This window comes from Balaenoptera borealis, assembly GCF_965194805.1.
Source record: "Balaenoptera borealis genome assembly, chromosome: 4".
In the NCBI taxonomy this organism is placed as follows: domain Eukaryota; kingdom Metazoa; phylum Chordata; class Mammalia; order Artiodactyla; family Balaenopteridae; genus Balaenoptera; species Balaenoptera borealis.
Window position 1 is genome coordinate 82,063,292 of NC_138861.1, and position 19,563 is coordinate 82,082,854.

The 19,563-nt window shown below is 37.6% G+C and overlaps 1 long non-coding RNA gene across 9 annotated transcripts in view; it reads right to left on the reverse strand.

Annotated features, from left to right (window-relative positions):
* Positions 1–19,563, reverse strand: part of LOC309628087 — a 483,589-nt gene that overhangs the window by 461,680 nt on the left and 2,346 nt on the right. For 3 of the 9 annotated variants that reach the window (XR_014244145.1, XR_014244146.1, XR_014244147.1), the window contains one exon: positions 122–405. The exons of 4 other annotated variants lie outside the window; for them this stretch is intronic. This is a non-coding gene — a long non-coding RNA (uncharacterized lncRNA). Of the gene's footprint in view, positions 1–121; positions 406–11,270; positions 18,148–18,370; positions 19,533–19,563 lie in introns of those variants that run through there. 2 more of the 9 variants (XR_014244148.1, XR_014244149.1) reach the window with 2 other exon arrangements.

Genomic DNA, 19,563 nt, shown 5'->3' on the forward strand with positions numbered 1-19,563 from the left:
TCACTAAATGCATGAAAATCAACTTCATGAAATATTTCCCATCCCAACATTCCTGATACTATGTCCATTAGCATATATAATCATAAGCATTCCATCATTCCTTTTTTTAAAAAATTTATTTATTTATTTATTTATGGCTGTGTTGGGTCTTCGTTTCTGTGCGAGGGCTTTCTCTAGTTGTGGCAAGCGGGGTCCACTCTTCATCGCGGTGCGTGGGCCTCTCACTATCGCGGCCTCTCTTGTTGCGGAGCACAGGCTCCAGACGCGCAGGCTCAGTAGTTGTGGCTCACGGGCCCAGTTGCTCCGTGGCATGTGGGATCTTCCCAGACCAGGGCTCGAACCCGTGTCCCCTGCATTGGCAGGCAGATTCTCAACCACTGCTCCACCAGGGAAGCCCCATCATTCCTTTTAAGAACATTAAGAACATTAAGTTTATAAGAAAATATTAATAAAAAATATATAAAAAGCATGAAGTTAGAACACAGCATACATAACTTGAAGATTATCTTACTGTCAAAGATCCCAACTTTTAAACTGTCCTTGCGTTCATTCATAGTAGCTAAAATGGTAGGAACCTGTCTACTCTAACCAAAGTAAGCAGTTTCTACATGTCTTTAGTAACGCCATGCTCCTGGACTTCAGCTTTTCCCTAGTGTTTTAGTTATATTATCATCTTCCAAGTTTTTCAAGATCCACAAGGATATACAGCATTACCCACAAGTGCCCTACCCACACACTCTTGCCTACATTCAGACCCACCCCAATGGCTTCCTTGCCTATATTTATCTGCAATCACTCCAAGAGCACCTGTGGCTTTAGCATTTTGGAAACAGAAAATTAGAGCCTGATTCGTTTCTTCTCAATTACTTCCTCTGTGTCTTTATAGTGTCCTAAGTTTGTAATCATCATTCCTGAAGTTCAGACTATGTTTCAGGCATTGTTCTAGATGACGGAGAAACAAGAACAAATAGCACACTGTTTTTTCCTAAAAGGAACCGACAGTCTGGACTGTATAAGCCAATACATACCATGCAAAGAGTATGGGCAGGATACTATGGGGGCATGAATCAGGGCATAACTAATTATACCAGTGGAGTCTAGAAAAGACTTCATTAAGATGGCACTGCTTGAGGCAAGCACTGAAAGAGAAGAAGTTCATATAGTCAGAGAAGGGGACTAGAGGCCAGAGAAAAGAGAGGCAGGAATCAGGCACTCAAAACATTGAAACAACATGAATAAAAATATGGCGGCTTTAAACAACATGGTACATATTGGAAGAACCAAGGGCTTTGACTTGGGTCGTGAAGAAGTCATAGTGACATACAACTTTAGAGAGAGAATAAAAGAGCCAGTTCGCAGAAGGTCTTATATTTCATACTAAGGAGTAAAAATTGTAGTACATATAATTTGCATAATTATGATGTGCCAGGTTCTATTCTAGACTCTACTTGCAAAGTCATTTTTATTCCATTTTAAGCATGAGGAAACTGAAGCACAGAGTGCTTTAGTAACTTGCCCAAGGTCACACAGCCAGAAAGTGAGGGAGCCAGGGAGTCTGACATAATAAATTGGGCTCATAGCCATCAGGGTGACTCCCTTCAGCAGTGTGTGCTTTATTCCATTGAAAATGATGACTATTAAAGGGGTTTAAGTAGAAGAATAACATGACTATTTTAGTAGTAGAAATGAGGTGGGATTAAAATTGAGACAGAAGGCAGTAAAGGAGGAGAAAATGAAATGCAGAGAAATTATATTAAGGCGGTAAAAGCTATAATACTCAGAGAACAATTAAGTGAAGGAGGATATATCAGTTAGCTTTCGTTGCATAATTAACCACACAAAATTTAGTGGCTTAAAATAACAAGCATTTACTTAAATCATAAACTGATGGATTAGCTAGGGCCAGGAAAGTTTGGAAGGACCTTGCTCATGTGTCTCAGTGAACTGAGCTGTAAGAGAGCTCACAGCACATAGCACATGGCAGATCAGCTGTAAGATAGCTTTGCTGATCTTGGCTGGGTTCTCCTACATGTCTGGGGCCTCAGCTGGGATGAATCAATTAATTCATGGTGCATGGTCTTTTGTCCTTCAGCAGGCTAGCCCAGGTCTGTTCTCATGGTGGCAGAACAGAGGTATAGGCGGTATAGGTGAGAATAGCAGTAATGTGCAAGGTTGCTTGACACCTAGGCTTGGAAATAGCACATCTATTAATCAATTAAGTTACAAAGCGTTTCTCCAAAGATTTACAAGGCCTACTCAAATTCAAAGAGAGAAGTAGATCTATCTCTTGATGGGAGGAGCTAAAGTCACATTGTAAATGGTGGGGAGCCTAGAGGGCAGATAATTTTCACCATCTAAAAAAATCTAATTAATGGGAGACAGCAAAAGAAAACATCGGTGATGACTCCCTGGTTTCTTGCCTAAGAAACTGAGGGGATGATGGTGCCATTTACAGAGATGGGGCCAAAAGGGCCCCTCACTGGTGGGTTTTCCCCAGAAAGTGAATAAAAGTTTCCAAGCATGTTTTTCCCAGTGGCGTGAACCAGAAATCTACACAAATAACATAGCAATAGCAACTGAAAGAATGTGGTAGAAATACTCAGCTTAAGACTCAATTAAAAGAAAAAGTTGTTACTGAAAAACTATACATTGTACGATACGACAGTGGAATCTACTGAACTTTTATAACAAACACTGACAGAATGTATGAAAATAAGCTGTGATTTCCTTTGAGGTCTAAAGTCATATAAAGTCCTGCTCACATCTGCCAAATCGATCTTCCTGTGGGAATTCACCACAATGAAACCATTGTCAAGTACGCAACATATCAAAAAATAGGCTTTATATTCACTGAACTCTATGTTTAAACCAAGTTAAATGCCCTTCTAGGGATAGGAAAATTTCAAGTGTGCTATTACAAAAAATAGCAGAGTGGGTTGTAAGAAAGAAAATCTTTGGGATCAGTAGATATGACTGAGCACATTCATTGTCACAAGCTAGGACACACTACACGGCATGACAGAAAGTCAAAGTAGTCGTCACGGCTCACCAACATGCATTTTTTGCTTAGTTCAAAGGAGACTGTCATACTATCAATGGCTTTTTATAAATGAGCTTCACTTTTTTAATCCAACCTGCTTCTAATTCCTGACTCCAGTGTTTAGTGCAAGTTTCCCATGAGCAAATAAACTCAGTTTTTTTCACTCTGCTATTTAAGGCTTTTCCCCAGCCTGCCCCATGCCATGTCTTGACTCAGATTCTCAGTCTTCTCTTAAATTCAGCCAATGCTGGTGTCCAGATGAACTATGTGCTATCCACAAACATGGCCTGTCTTCTTTGGTTTCTTTGCCCTCACTCACCTCTTTACTCTCTGCTGTGCTGCTTCCTTTTTGTCTTGGCTCGTCCAAAATCTTATTTGAACTTTAAGTCATGACTTCAGCACCACGATTCCAGCAGCTTATTATGATTTTTCTGTTTCCTGGACTTCCAGACCACATTGTACCTCACTCTTTGTCTACCCTGGACACTCTGCCTTCTACTAAAATTTTTATTTGTTGCCAGGGACAGGGGGTGGGAGATGGGGGGAAAAGGTGAAGGTGGTCAAAGGGTATAAATTTCCAGTTATAACATGAACAAGTTCTGGGGATGCAATGTACAGCATGGTGACTATAGTTAACCATCCTCTATTGTATATTTGAAAATTACTGAGAGTAGATTTTAAAAGTTCTCCCCACACACACCCAAATTTTACCTGTTTGTGGGGACAGATGTGTTAACAAACCTTATTGTGGCATCATTTTGCAATATATACACGTATCTAATCATTACATTGTACGCTCTAAGCCTACACAATGCTATATGTCAATTACATCTCCATAAAGCTGGGGAAAACATTTTTAATAAAAAATAAATACAAAATAAAAGTTTTTATTTGTTTCATCTTTAACTTCCTAGTACCTTTCCTGAGGGCACATGAATTTACTCTTTTTCAAGATGGATTTGCCAAGAAAGTGAGGAGTGAGGTTAGAGCTTTCTCTCTGCCAACAACACAGTTCGGTTTTTATGTGCTTCAAATAATGGTCTACAGACTTCCACAGAATATATAATTTGAAGGAAAAGTTCTGTAAATGCTTTAAGTGTTTGAAAACTACTGTTTATTTGTTTTTGCATCTCTTGCTATTTCTAATGCAACCCTTTTCCCCTGGTGGTGGGTAGAAATCTGTATGAGCTAAAATTAGTATAACGAATAACATTGTTCACTACCTGCCAGAAGGTAACAAGAAAGGGATATCAAGTATGAGACAGTCATATCCAATTGGCATATATTATTGATAACTGCAAAATCATTTGCAAAAACAAATAAAAGTGGCAAGCCAGCAGAAAAATAAGTACTGTTAAAGAAGGTAATTGCCAGTTATGGGTTCAATCTGGATCACAAAGCATGATCAGAACTTTCTAAAATGATAACTTCTTAAAATAAATAGCAAACTGAGAGGTGAGCAAGTATTAAATTGTAGTGTGTATTCACCCCTTAACTCCTTACCTAAACAAACAACCATAATTATATGGTACAATCTTATACCATTTTAGGCCTCTATCTTTGAGTTACCCACTATGGTAGACAAAATAATGTGCTGCTAAAGATGTCCATATCCTAGTCTCCAGGACCTGTGAACATTACATTACATGGCAAGAGAGAGTTAAAGTTGCAGATGGAATTAAGGTTGTTAATCAGCTGAAGTTAAAGTAAGGAAATTATCCTGGATTATCCAGCTGGGCTCAATGTAATTAATCATGACAGTCCCTTAAATGTGGAAGAGCGAAGCAGAAGAGTGAGAGCCAGAAAGACGGCATCATGAGAAAGACTTTGCTGGCTTTGGAGATTAAAGGGGGCCACGAGCCAAGGAATCCATGAAACGTCTAGAAGCTGGAAAAGGCAAGAAAGTGGATTCTCCCTTGGAACAGCCAGGAAATAAGGCAGTCCTGCTGACACGTTAATTTTAGCCCAGTGAGGCCCACTGGAAACTTCTGACTCCCAGAACGATAAGATAATAAATGTGTGCTCCTTGAAGCTATTAAGTTCGTGGTAATTTTTACAGCAGCAACAGGAAACTAATACACAGAGAAAAATCGTTCCAGCTTTCCCCAGATGCCAAGAAACTGCTCCCTCCTTGTCAAATATCTTTCCTATTTCAATCACCTATCGGTACTCCCAAACTATCTTTATTTGTAAGATGATAATTTTCAATTGATAAGATAGTGATGTTTTCTATAAATTACTTTGTCAAAACAATTACTAGAAAAGATATTAGCAAAGACTTAATGAATATTTAAATACTGATTATACAGCTATTTTAATTAATGTCAGTCAGACATAATTTAGAAGCAAGATATATTTTTAAATCCTCAAATAGCACATAATAATGAGCTATATTTTATTTTTGAGAAGACAAACGTTGTTTGTGTTGTGAGTTGATCTCTTCTTTAAGAACAAACTGCTTAACAAAATTAGGCATTTTTTGTTTGATCTACCAATAATAGGTATATAAGTGAAGCACAGAGAATGAGGAGAATAAAGGTGATATCTCACTTCTAACACAATTTCATCAAAATGGTAAAAATGTGTTTAAATTAAGCCTGGGAAGGTCCAACACAATTCGGAATTGAAGAACTCACATAATGTTCATGGGTATATGGATTGCTTCTGTTTCAAAAATGCTTTCATTTCAGTACCAATTAGAAAATGTGAGACTCATTTTATCTAAACAACAACAACAAAATCATCACCAGATAAGATTTGGCAATGCTGTGACTCCCGCTAAACCTCAGTTTTTTCTTATGATTTTACCAGTCTATTCCCCACACAGGTTAGTTCTAAGGATCACATTAGATAATGTATTTAAAGCAGATTGTAACCTACCAAATTACTTTTTTCCCCTCAGTTCCTACTATAAGTCAAACACCAAGCTAGGCAGACAAACAACAATTAGACAATAACTTCAACAATTAATGTACAATGTAAGACACAGAATGCTATGAGGATTCATGGCTAATACAAACTGGAAGGGGGATGGCGAGGTACCTCCAGCCCTAGGGAATCAGACGGCCTACTGTGTGCCAGGCACTATGCATGTTAAATTTTTTATACACATTATACCATTTAACCCTCACAACAATCCGACAAGGTAGTGCTATTGTTTTTCCCTTTTTACTGATGAGAAAGATAAGGCTTAGGTTAATTAACTTTTCCAAAGCCTGTGGAAAATAAGGGATAAAGCCAAAGCTCATTCAGTTAACAAATAATTATTGAGCACCTACTGTGTGAGAGGCGTGATCCAGATGCTGAGATTACAGTAGTGAAGACAGCAGATAAAAATACCTACCATCAAGAAAATTATACCCCAGGGAGGGAAACAGAAAACAAAGAAAATAAAAATTCAGTATATTTTATATACACACACACACACACACACACACACACACACACACACACAGAGTTTAGCAGATAGAAATAAATGAAACACGGAAGTGAAACAGAAGGTGGTAGAGACTGAAATTTTAAGTAAGATGTTCAGGAAGGCCCTCTTGTTGAACATGGTAAGTTTGACATGCTTGTTAGGCATAGAGATGTATTTGTCAAGCAGGCAGAGAATACACGAGAGAAGGCAACGTTTGAGTAATTGCTTAAAAATAGTGATGGAGTTGGACGAGCAGATATCTAAGGGGAAGGCATGTAAGGAAGAACAAATAGCAAGTAGAAAGGTCCTGAGATGGGGGCTGATGAGGCTGAAGCTGAGGGAGAGAAGGGAAGAGCAGAAGATGAGATCTGGATGTAATGGTGGAGGGGGCAGATCACACAGGACCTTGTAGTTCACAGTCAGGTCTTTGGTGTTTGTTCCAGATAGGAAAATGGGGTTTTGATCGGAGAAGGATATGTTTTAACAGGATCGCTTTGGCTACTATGCTGAGAACAATCTGAAGAGAGGAAGCAGGGAGACTGGCTAGAAGATGTTTTCAATAATTCAGACAGCAGGAGGTAGTGTTTTGTACAAGTGTGATAACAGTAGAAGAGTGGCAAGTTGTCAGATTCTCAATATATTTGAAAGTAGAGCCAACAGGATTTGCAGATGGATTGAATATGGGGGTGTAAGGGAAAGAGAGGAGACAAAAATGACAGCAAGATTTGAAGCTGGAGCAACCAGAAAGGTAAATAGTCACTAATATTTGGGAGGAAGACGTTTTGTGGTAAATACCAGGAGCTTAGACTTGGATATTGTATGACTGATATTCTTATCAGACGTTCAAATCAACTAGAAATTGTCAAGTAGGAAGTTGGATATATAGGACTAGAGTTTAGGGAAAAGACTCTGGGGCTGGAGAAATAAATCTGGAAGCCATCTAATTTAATATAAATTAACATATGAACTTAATTCCAGATCTGTTTGATCCTCAAACCTAGCTCCTATTTGTTGGGAGCAATTCTCCATTGCATTCCTGCATGTCTCAGGTTATCTTTTCAAGGATGTTTATACAATAAACATCCTCGGAGACTAAAAGAGTGTCTCTCTCCAGGTTTAAGGACAGATTTGTTTCCTGATGAAGATACTTAAGGTAATGTCTCCTTTGGAAGCAAAGAATAGACAGATTGGCTTGCAGCTTGCAACTCCCTTATAAAACTGGTTTCCTGGGACTTCCCTGGTGGTCTAGTGGTAAAGAATCTGCCTTACAATGCAGGGGACGTGGGTTCAATTCCTGGTCAGGGAATCAAGATCCCACATGCTGCGGGGCAACTAAGCTGGCGCACCACAGCTACTGAGCTCGCACACCTCAACTAGAGAGCCTGTGTGCTGCAAACTACAGAGCCTACGCACTCTGGAACCCGCACGCCACAACTACAGAGCCCATGCACCCTGGAGCCCACGCACCACAACTAGAGAGAGAAGCCCACACGCCACAACTAGAGAGAGAAGCCCACGCACCACAACGAAGAGCCCACGTGCTGCAACTAAGACCTGATGAGGCCAAAAATAAATTAAATAAATAAATCTTAAAAAAAAAAACTGGTTTCCTAAGCTCAGCTGTGACCTACATCCAGTATGTTTGCAAGGTCCACCAGGATCCACTCTGCATCGCCCCCATGACATGAGGGAAGAGCAAAGGGGAAGCTCGTGCTGCCTGATGTCTCATGAGTGATAAACATCTCAATCCACTTAAGCTCACTGTTTCCTTACCAACCACATTTATGGAAATGTGGGAAGTCGATCTAGCAGCTGAAGTAGTAGCTGAAGCTTAGGAACTGTCTGATCACTTAACTACTATTGAAGAGGAACCACTGAAAATTTCGTAACAAGGGAAGAGGTGTGATTTGACTTGAAGTTTGAAATTAAAATCTCTCTGATATCAGAGGGAAAGTGGTCCTGGAGAAGAAGAAACAAGAGTGGAAGAAGTTACATCAGTCAGGCTGTTGTTGCAGCAATCCCCGCAAGAATAAAAAAGGCCCAACAGAGGGGTTAACCAAGGGACTGAAAGAAGGAGGCAGACTCAAGAGATATTTAGGAGCTAAAATCAATTGGCCTTCAAGCTGTATCTTTACAACATTAAGTCAGAAAATTTCAAGTGTAAGTATGAAAGTAATTGGGAGTCACTTTCTTACATAAGAAGAACGTAGTCAGGCACAGTTGACACATGCCCGTCAAACTCCAGGTTGACTTCTCCACGTAGTTTTTCTCTTTTTCATGGTCTCAAGCAGCAGCCTTGAGCACTGGATCCTCAAACAGCAATGCCCATAACAGGAAAGAAGGGGAGACCTCCATTGTACAGGCATCTCTGTTTTTTAATCAGAGAGGAAAATTTTTCCAAGAATCCCATTAATCAGATTGGGCCAAATGCCCATGCCTTCAATGCAAGGAAAGTTGAGAGAACAAAATCTGGCTCTTTCAGCCTCTATAGTGGGAGGTAGGTTCTAACAATAGTGAAGAGAAGGTTGGAATTGGCTGTTGGAGAGACAACCAATAGTGTCTCCCAGAGGATCTAATTAGATGTGGAAGCTGAGAAAGAAGGAGAACTCTAAATGATTGCTTAGACACCTGGCTTAGACCATTGTCTGGATGGTACTGTCATTCATGGACGAAGCAATGCGAGAGAAACAGGTTTGGGGTAGGGAGTGATGCGATATCTTTGAACACATTTGAATTTCTAGTTGGAAAGCCCAGAGCTCAGTTTCATAGTGGTCTAGAGCTCAAGACTGAGAGCTAAGCTAGAGTTATATAAGTTTGGGACAATATAACTGAAGTCACAGAGCAAAAGTGTCCAGACACAGTGTGATTACAGAGAGGGTCAAAGAGGGAATCTTGGAAAGAGAGGCCCATTTGACAGACTGAAAAGGAAAGTCCATGAATGTAAAAAGAAAAGAGGAGAGAGCAATATTTTAAGATTGAAGAGAGGCCAATGGTACTAAATGCTTCCCAGAGATCAAATAAGAAGATGAAGATTATAAATGAAAGTAGTTATTAAGTTTTATATAGGAGTAAATATAAATTTCAGTAAATTTCAGCTTTTTAATAGTCCTTACTATATGTTACTGCTATACTATAGAAGGTCAGCCAGAGTGACCTGCTATTCATAAAGAACAACTGGAAAAAACAAAAACCACAGTTTATAAGAAAATCAGCACAGCCTGTCCTATACCAGGTTCCATCATGCCCTCTTGTGTCTAAGTGTAGCATAGCAGCTCCAACTTTAAATTGAAATATTCAGTACAACACGGTGAACATCACACACTCACTATGGGCCAGGTGCTAGGTTGGGTGCTGAGTCCACAGTTGTGGACAAGACCTACAAGGTCCCTATCCTCATGGAGATTATTTAGGACTTACTTTAATTATTACAGAAGTTTACATTCCATTTGAAAACTTCTGTATGAAGATTTAGCATTTCATTATACGGTACAAATAGTTTTATCAGCTAAAAAATATTGCCACTAATTTCTTTAGTCTACAATCTTAAATTATTGATTCAGCTTGCCCATAAACTTTTCTCCTTGACTTCTAGTGGTAAAAATTTCATAATCCATTGATTTAGTTTTATAGCTACTATTTACAAAGATATAATCTTCAATAAAATGATGCTGTGATGTTTAACTCTAAAGCTCTTATTTAATCTTAGTGTTAGTTGTCACTGAGAAGCCTCTGAGGCTATAATTTCATAGTTTATGATCCCAGGAAAATTTTCCTTATTAAATTATAGACAAGAGACAGTGCTTTACTCTATGTTATTAAAATTGAAATTCCCTAAATCTAATTATATATTCTTACCCTCTGCATTTTTATGAATCTTATCTAAAGAAATCTTCTGAAAATCTCAGAGCTGACATAAATTTCTTAAATTTTACTTAGTTTTTGTGGGTTTTGAAAACAAAAGTTCTTGTTTTAATTTAAAGGAGCAGAAACTTAATTGTGATGGCTTACAGATAGATGACAATATGGCCCAGAATGAAACTTTCTATAATAAAAGCAGATATGATAAGATATAAACCATAGTAGGCAGATCTTAAGAGAATTTGATTTCAGTGAAACATTTAAATCAGTAATCATCCATTCTAGCATTCTACCTTTTACACATAGACTATTGTTTCACCCTTAACAATTATCAGGAGGTTGTCCCCTCATTCCTAAGTGTGAGGACCACTGTGTATTTCTCATTTACTCAACTGCCCAACCCCTTTTATTCTTACTATAAGAGTATTCTCTTATTCTACCTCAGTGTTTGGAGGTTGGGGGACCTCTAGTTAAGGTTAGTCTTATGCATGGTGACTTTAACCCCTCCTCCAAGTATATCAAACCCCAAACAACCCTAAATAAACCTAAAATCTAATTTAAAACAAAGAGCCTGCTCTGCAAAGGTAGCTTCAAGTCAAGTTTCCCAGTCTCTCTTTACAACAAAATGACTGACTCAAAACCCCACTTATGGACTTCCCTGGTGGCGCAGTGGTTGAGAATCTGCCTGCCAATGCAGGGGACACGGGTTCAAGCCCTGGTCTGGGAAGATCCCACATGCCACGGAGCAGCTAAGCCCGTGAGCCACAACTACTGAGCCTGCGCATCTGGAGCCTGTGCTCCGCAGCAAGAGAGGCCGCGACAGTGAGAGGCCCGCACACCGCGATGAAGAGTGGCCCCCGCTTGCCGCAACTGGAGAAAGCCCTCGCACAGAAACGAAGACTCAACATAGCCAAAAATGAAATAAATAAATTTATTTAAAAAAAAAAAAAAAATCTAAATCCCCCATTTGCCTTCTCAGACTATGTATCATATTTCTTTTTAAAAATGGATGATATGAGCTTTTTCCACTTTGCCCTGGGAATGCTTTGCCTCATTTTATCATATATTCAAATATCTGGCTAAAATTATGAATGAAAGCTTATGAAATTTTAGGGCAGCTTTCACTGCCTGCCTTGCCCATGGAGACCAGAGTCATGAGCCAAGGTACCTGATCTGACAAACATTCACTCCTGCATGATTCAAAAGGTAAGGCAACATCTTTGCTTGGGAGTCAAGAAGCCCACCTCAGCAGATATATCCAACATCTGTGAGAGCTTTGCCAACATGTTTGAGTGTGGAAGGATCCGCATATTACTGAATTCTTTCTCCAATGCATTACAACAGATGTGTATCAGTTAGCAACTGCTATAACAATGATGTAAAATAAGCCACCGCCAAGCACAGTCACAATAGATGGAGTGTGGATCTAAGGAGAGATAGAGGATTGAAGCCATTTTTGCAACTAGTATGCTACAAGATGTCTAGTAATGCAATGATGACTATAAAATGATCTCCTTTCTAAATCAAATCTGACCTTCCTTTTGCTTTTATTATACCTCTCAACAAGGAAAACTAAAACACACATTTATGCACACACACAAACTTTCTGGGTGCCCCCTACCAACAGTCATGAGCTCACTCATACCCATCCCCACCTCTACAGTTGCTACTTATAGCAAAGCGTCTTTCAAGATTTAGACTCACTTTTCATGTGAGGGGTTACAAACATTTTCATGTAATGGGACACACAGAGAAAGATCAAATATGTACAGCACACTGAAGTAAACTAAAGGAGTTTTGAGGGCATCTATGTCAGGCTAGTGGAAAATGTTATTAATTTCTTCATATTACATAAGTCAGACAAAAAAATGAACTATAAAGTATTAAGAAAGATATTAAATTTTAATTGGTATAAAACTTCTAAACTAAATCTTTTTATTTTTATTTTCTGAGAAATTTGAACTTGATTCCATGAACATAACATTTTTTTTCTATCAGGTTTTATGCTTGACATGGCAATATGTAATTCTTGATAATGATTTTTCAATGAAGTCTCTGAAAGTTTAATAGTCACTTTTATAGGAAGCAAATAGGTTGTAACGACCGGCAGAAGAAAATTTATTGCTTTTTCACTAGCCACAGCAACTTACTTTTCAGAATTAGACAGAATTTGGGTAATAAGAATTCATTAAATTGTGTTTCGAGGATCCAACCATTCTTTAAATCCAGCTGAGATGGAGTCAGAGGGATCTGATTCACCCTTCTGACTTAAACAACTAAAAGGCTGGACAAAATATGAATGAAACAACATCTCTCAAGACACAAAACATCAGGCAATGAAGGACAGGTATCCCTGAGTGATGAGAAACAAAAAAAGTGAGTCCTACAATTGTCCCAGGTTAATGTCTAGAGAAAGTCTCCACACTGTAGCATAGGGAAAGGAAATGCAGGCAGAGACCCATGGTGTCTCTGTGTTGAGAGATGAGAATCCAGGGAAGCCATGGTAGCTAGAGTTTGCAAGGCAGAGTACCACAGAGAAGCAAGATGCACACAGAGAGAACTCTAAAGATCTGAAGAGTGTTCCCCTGGAGTATTCAGTTGAGTACTGATCAGCAAACACAGCTAAGGAAACTATCTGAGGCTGAGAGAACCACCTGAAAAGATTAGAGGAAACAGTGTCAGAGGCACTCATAGAGACAGACATAGTTCCTGTTCCCACAATTAGAATAAAACATACCAATCAATCAATTGAAAGAGATCTAGAAATAACACAAATAATAAACTTAGTAGACAAGGACCTTAAAAAGTTATCTTAACTATATTCTATATGTTCAAGAAGCTAAAGAAAAGATTGAAGATGTTAAGTGGAAACATGGACAATAAAAAAAAACTCCCATCAAATTTTTAGAGATGAAAACTACAGTGTTTGAGATGGAAAATACCCTGTATTTTATTAGGTCACAAAACATGTCTTAACAAATTTAAGAAGACTGAAATCACATCAAATATCTTTTCTGACCACAATGGAATGAAACTAGAAATCACAGAAGAAGGAAAATTCACAAATATGTTGAAATTAAACAACACTCTCTTGAATAACAAATAAATCAAACAAGGATGGAACAAAAGCAGTTCTAAGAAGGAAGTTTATAGTGATAAATGCCCACATTAGAAAATAAGAAAAGGGCTCAACCTAACTTTACACCTCAAAGAGCTAGAAAAAGAAAAATAAACCAAACCCAAAGTTATTAGAAGAAGGGAAATAATAAATACTAGAGACAAATAATCAAAAGAGAAAAATAGAAAACTACAGGCCAATACCCCTGATGAACTAAATGCAAAAATCCTCAACAGAATACTAGGAAGCTGAATCCAACAGCATATTAAGAAATCGTACATTATGACAAAGTGGGATTTACCCCTGAGATTCAAGAATGGTGCAACACAGCTCAGTGCTTTGTGACCACCTAGAGGGGTGGGATAGGGAGGGTGGGAAGGAGATGCAAGAGGGAGGAGATATGGGGATATATGTATATGTATAGCTGATTCACTTTGTTATAAAGCAGAAACTAACACACCATTGTAAAGCAATAATACTCCAATAAAGATGTTAAAAAAAAAAGAATGGTGCAACATATTCCAATCAATTAACATAATATACCACATTAACAGAATACAGGACAAAAATCACATGATTACCATCATAGATACAGAAAAAGCATTTAACAAAATTCAACACACCTTTGTGATAAAAGTTATCAACAAACAAGGTATAGAAGTTATTTACCTCAATATGACAAAGAGCATATATAGTAAGCCCAAAGCTAACATCACAGTAAATGGTGAAAAGCTGAAAGCTTTTCTTCTAAGATCAGAAACAAGGCAAGGATGCTTACTCTTGCCACTTTTAAATGTAATATTAGAAGTCCTAGTGAGAGCAATTAGGCAAGAAAAAGAAATAAAGGGCACCCAGAATGTAAAGAAAGAAGTAGATTATCTGTTTGTAGATGACCTAATCCTATATGCAGAAAACTCTAAAGACTCCACAAACAAACTGTTAGGACTAATAAATGAATTCAGTAAAGTTGCAGGGTATATAATCAACAGGTAAAAATCAGTTTTGTTTCTCTACACTAACAAAGAACTATCCATACTGGGAAATTAAGAAAACAATCCCATTCACAATAGTACCAAAAATAATAAAGTAATTAGGAATAAACTTAATCAAGCAGATGAAAGACTGAAAACTAGAAAACACTGAAAACTACAAAAAACAGATGAAAGAAATTAAAGAATACATAAATAAATGGAAAGACATCCCACGTTAATGGATTGGAAGACTTAATATTGTTAAAATGTCCATACTACCCAAAGCAATCTATAAATTCAATGTTATCCCCATCAAAATCCCAATGGTATTTTTTACAAAAATAGAAAAAAAAACCTATAAGTGATATTAAGCCAGAAAGACCCCAAAGAACAAAAGCAATCTTGAGGAAGAACAACACAGCTGGAGGCATCACACCTCCCAATTGCAAAACATAATGTGAAACTATATACTTAAAACAGTATGGAAATGGCATAAAGATAGACATATAGGCCAATGGAACAGAATAGAGAACCCAAAAATAAACCCAAGTATAAGTGGTCAACTGATCTTTGACAAAGGAGCCAAGAGTACACAATGGAGAAAGAACTGTCTTTTCAACAAATGGTGCTTAGAAAGCTGGATATCCACATGCAAAATCATGAAATGGATACAAAAATCAATTCAAAAAAGATTGAAGACTTAAACATAAGACCTGAATTGTAAAACTCCTAGAAGAAAACATGGGGGAAAAGACTCTTGACATTGGTTTGGCCATGATTTCTTGAAGATAACACCAAAAGCACAGGTAGCAAAGCAAAAATAAACAAGCAACACTACATCAAACCAAAAACCTTCTGCACAGCAAAGGAGACAATCAATAGAATGAAAAGACAACCTACAGAATGGGGGAAAATATTTGCAGACCACATATCTGGTAAGGGGTTAATATCCAAAATATATAAGGAACTCCTACAACTCAATAGCAAAATGACAAATGACTCAAATAATTGGCAAAGTAGTTGAATAGATATTTCTCCAAAGAAGACATAAAAATGACCAAAATGAAAAAGTGCTCAATATCACTAATCATGAGGGACATGCATATCAAAACCACAGTGGCTATCCTGCCACACCAATTAGGATGGCTATCATCCCCTCGACCCCCACAAAGAAGACAACAAATATTGGTGAGGATATAGAGAAATTGGAACCCTTGGACATTGCTGGTAGCTGCTATGGAAAACAGAGTCCTCAAAAAATTAAACAGAACTACCATATGATCCAGCAATTTCACTTCTGGGTATATATCCAAAAGAATTGAAATGAGGATCTCCAAGAGATACCTTCACTCCCATGTTCACTGCAGCACTATTCACAATATTCAAACTATGGAAACAATCCGAATGTTCATCAACAGGTGAATGGATAAAAAATAAAATGTGATATACACATACAATGAAATATCATTGATCCTTAAAATGAAGGAAATTCTGCCATATGAGACAACATGGATGAACTAGAAGTACATTACACTGTGATTAAGCCAGTCATAGAAGGACAAATAATGCATGATTCTATGTATATGAGGTATCTAAAATAGCCAAACTCATAGAAGCAGAGAATAGATTGTTGGTTGCCAGAAGCTAGGGGCAAGGGAGAATAGAATTTGTTGTTCAATGTATATAAAGTTTCGGTTATGTAAGATGAACAAGTTCTAGAGACCTGCTGTGTAACATAGTGCCTATTACATTAACAATACTGTACTGCACTCTTAAAATTTTTGTTAAGAGGGTAGATCTCATGTTAACTAAAGGCAAGAGGGAGACATATGAACATTTTTGGAGGTGATGGGTATGTTTATTTCCTAGATTATGATGATGATTTCACAGGTTTATGCATATGCCCAAATTCATCAACTCGTACACTTTAAATATGTGCAGTTTTTGTATACCAATCATACCTCAATAAATCTGTTTTTTCTTAAACTTTAAACATAAAGATGTGAATAAGTTAAAAGAATGGAAAATATATTCCATTCAAACACTAATCAAAAAAATGTTGGAATGATGATACTAATATCAGACAAAGAAGATTACAGAACAAAGAATATTACTCCAGATAAAGAAGATCCTTTCATAATGATAAAGTATTTAATTCATCAAGAGTACATAATAAACCTAAATGTTTACATACCTAATAACAGAGCATCAGAAGACATGAACCAAACACTGATAAAATGGCAACAAAAAATACGCAAATGTCTGTAATTTCAACACTACTCTCTCATTAATTCATAAAATTAGTAACATAAAATCAGTAAAGATATAGGAAATTTGAACACTATCAACCAACTTCACCTAATTTACCTAACAGGGTAATCCACCGCAAAATAGAATTCACATCTTTTTTCTAATGAACTTGAAAATATACCATATTCTGGGCCACAAAATTCTTAATATATTTTAAAAGAATTAAGTCATACAAAGGATGTTCTTTGAAGAAAAATGAAGTAAAATAAAAAACAGAAAGCTATCTGGAAAATACCCAAATATTTGGAAACTAAGAATACACTTCTAAATAACCTGTGGGTCAAAAAGAAATCAAAAACTAAATTAGAAAGAATTTTCTGCTGAATGAAAATGAAAAGACAAGATATAAAAATTTGTGGGATGCCACTAAAGCAGTTCTAAGAGGGGAAATATACAGCACTACAAGTATATATGAGAAAATAACAAAGGTTGCAAAACAATAATCTTAGTTTCCACTTAAGAAACTAGAAAAAGAAGTGAAAATTCAACCCAAAGTAAGCAGACCTTGGGAAATAGTAAAGATCAGAGTAGAGATCAATGAAATGGAAAACAGAAAGCAATGCAAAACTCAATCAATCCAAAATTTGGTTCTTTGAAGAGATCAATTAAATTAATAAACATCTTACCACTGTGATTAGGGAGAAAAAAAATGAAGATACAATTTACCAATATCAGAAATGAGAGCGGTGAAATCACTAAGGATTGCACAGATAACAACGGAATGTTACAGTGTTATGCCGATAATTTTGGCAACATAAATTTTAAAAATCCTTGAAAGACAAACTGTCAATGCTCACTCAAAAAGTAATCAAGGGCTTCCCTGGTGGCGCAGTGGTTGGGAATCTGCCTGCCAATGCAGGGGACACAGGTTCGAGCTCTGGTCCAGGAAGGTCCCACATGCCACGGATCAACAAAGCCTGTGCGCCACAACTATTGAGCCTGTGCTCTAGAGCCCACAAGGCACAACTACTGAGCCCACCTGCCACAACTACTGAAGCTCGCGTGCTTAGAGCCTGTGCTCTGCAACAAGAGAAGCCACTGCAATGAGAAGCCCATGCATCACAACGAAGAGTGGCCCCTGCTCCCTGCAACTAGAGAAAGCCCGCGCACAGCACGGAGCAATGAAGACACAACGCAGCCAAAAATAAATAAATAAATAAATAAATTTATAAAAAAAAAAAAGTAATCAATTGAGGACTCCAGCAAAAGTGGCAGGGTAAGGATATCCAAAAATTTATCCCCCCATAAAAACAAAAAGAAAACTGACAAACTATAAAAATCTACATTTCTGAAAACTGTGAAGACTACTGAAAGTCTTTCAGCAACCTGGGAGGCTTTTTCATGAAAGTTGGAGGACTATCAATAAGAACAGTCAGTTTTGTTTGTTTTAACTTACCCGTATCCCATCCCCTGCTCCCAGAACTATGGTAGCCTTGGGAAAAACAAAAAAAAGTTTACATTCCAAGTACTATAGGGAGAAAAACTGGGCTGGAGCACTTTCAAACCCTCATTCCCCAAAACAGCCATTATTATTTTACCTCTCTCTTTAAGACAGAAGAACTTTGGAAGAAGCCACTGAAAGGCTTGTTTTATTTTGTTTAATTCAGAACTCTTGCCTAGTACTAAAGCCACTCTTGGGGAAAGAGTCATTTGTCAAAAACTATCCAGGCAAATGTTTAGTTGCTTCTGACTGAAAGTCCATGACCATGACAAGAAAAACCATGCCCAAGTCAGCTTTATCTCAGCAATGCAAGGTATATTTAATATTCAAAAATCAATCACCATAATTCACCAACAGATTAAAATGGAAAACCACACCATCATTTCAATAGATGCAGGAAGTGTTTGGTAAAACCTAACATTCTTGATAAAAAACAAAATAAAACAAAGCAAAACCAAAAACTCTCAGCGATTAGTGAAATGCCTAGTACTATAGCTGGGGCAGGGAAAATACAAAATGAGCCTAGAGTCTTTTTGTGTCTGGATTTTTGCTGCTATCATACAATCCCCACCCATTCTACTTCCTTATTCCTAAAACACAATCTGCTAGTCTTTTACTACACTTATAAAGCTTAAGTGGTTCCCCACTGCTTACAACACAAAGTCCAACTTTTATGCATAGCCTTCCAGATTCATTTTCTCTAGTTTTTGAAATACATCCTATCTTAGCCACTTGGTAGTCATTCAGAATTCCATATATATGCCTTTTACTTTCCTGCCTGCATACCTTTGTGCAAACTATTTCCTGGGCTTACAGTATCCCCCTCTGTATTCATTCTGGCAAAATCCAGCTTTCCCTGATCTACTCCTGACCCAACTTCAGTCTATTCTTTACAGGCATACAGGGTAATTTTTGTTTTACATACAAATCTGATCATGGTATACCCTGCTAAAAGCTTTTGTAGCATATAGAAATTGCATAGGTCATAAATTCCAATGTGCCATTTCTTATTTTTCTGTAATATCTCTATATAATATAGAGCTTTAATGTAACTTTTACTTAAATCTCTCCCTCAAGCCCCATTCTCACGAGAGCAGGAAACTTAAAACAGTTATCTTTCAGGTTCATTTAATTGTTTTAGTGTTTCCTTAGTCATTTCAAATGTAAATTCTGTCATTTCTATCCCTCTTCCCCACCTTTGACTTAGGATGGCATCTAAGGTGGGGAGGCTATTGGCATCTACATCAGTGAAGGCATCTGTTATGGGGCCATTTTCTCCTCTCTGACATCCACTTAATGGATAGGTATCTCTTCCTCTGCGTTCTGGTCTTCAGTATATATCCCCATTGGTGTCTGCTGAAACATCTTTTGTCCATCTGTGGGAAGCATGCAGTCTTAGCCAGAGGT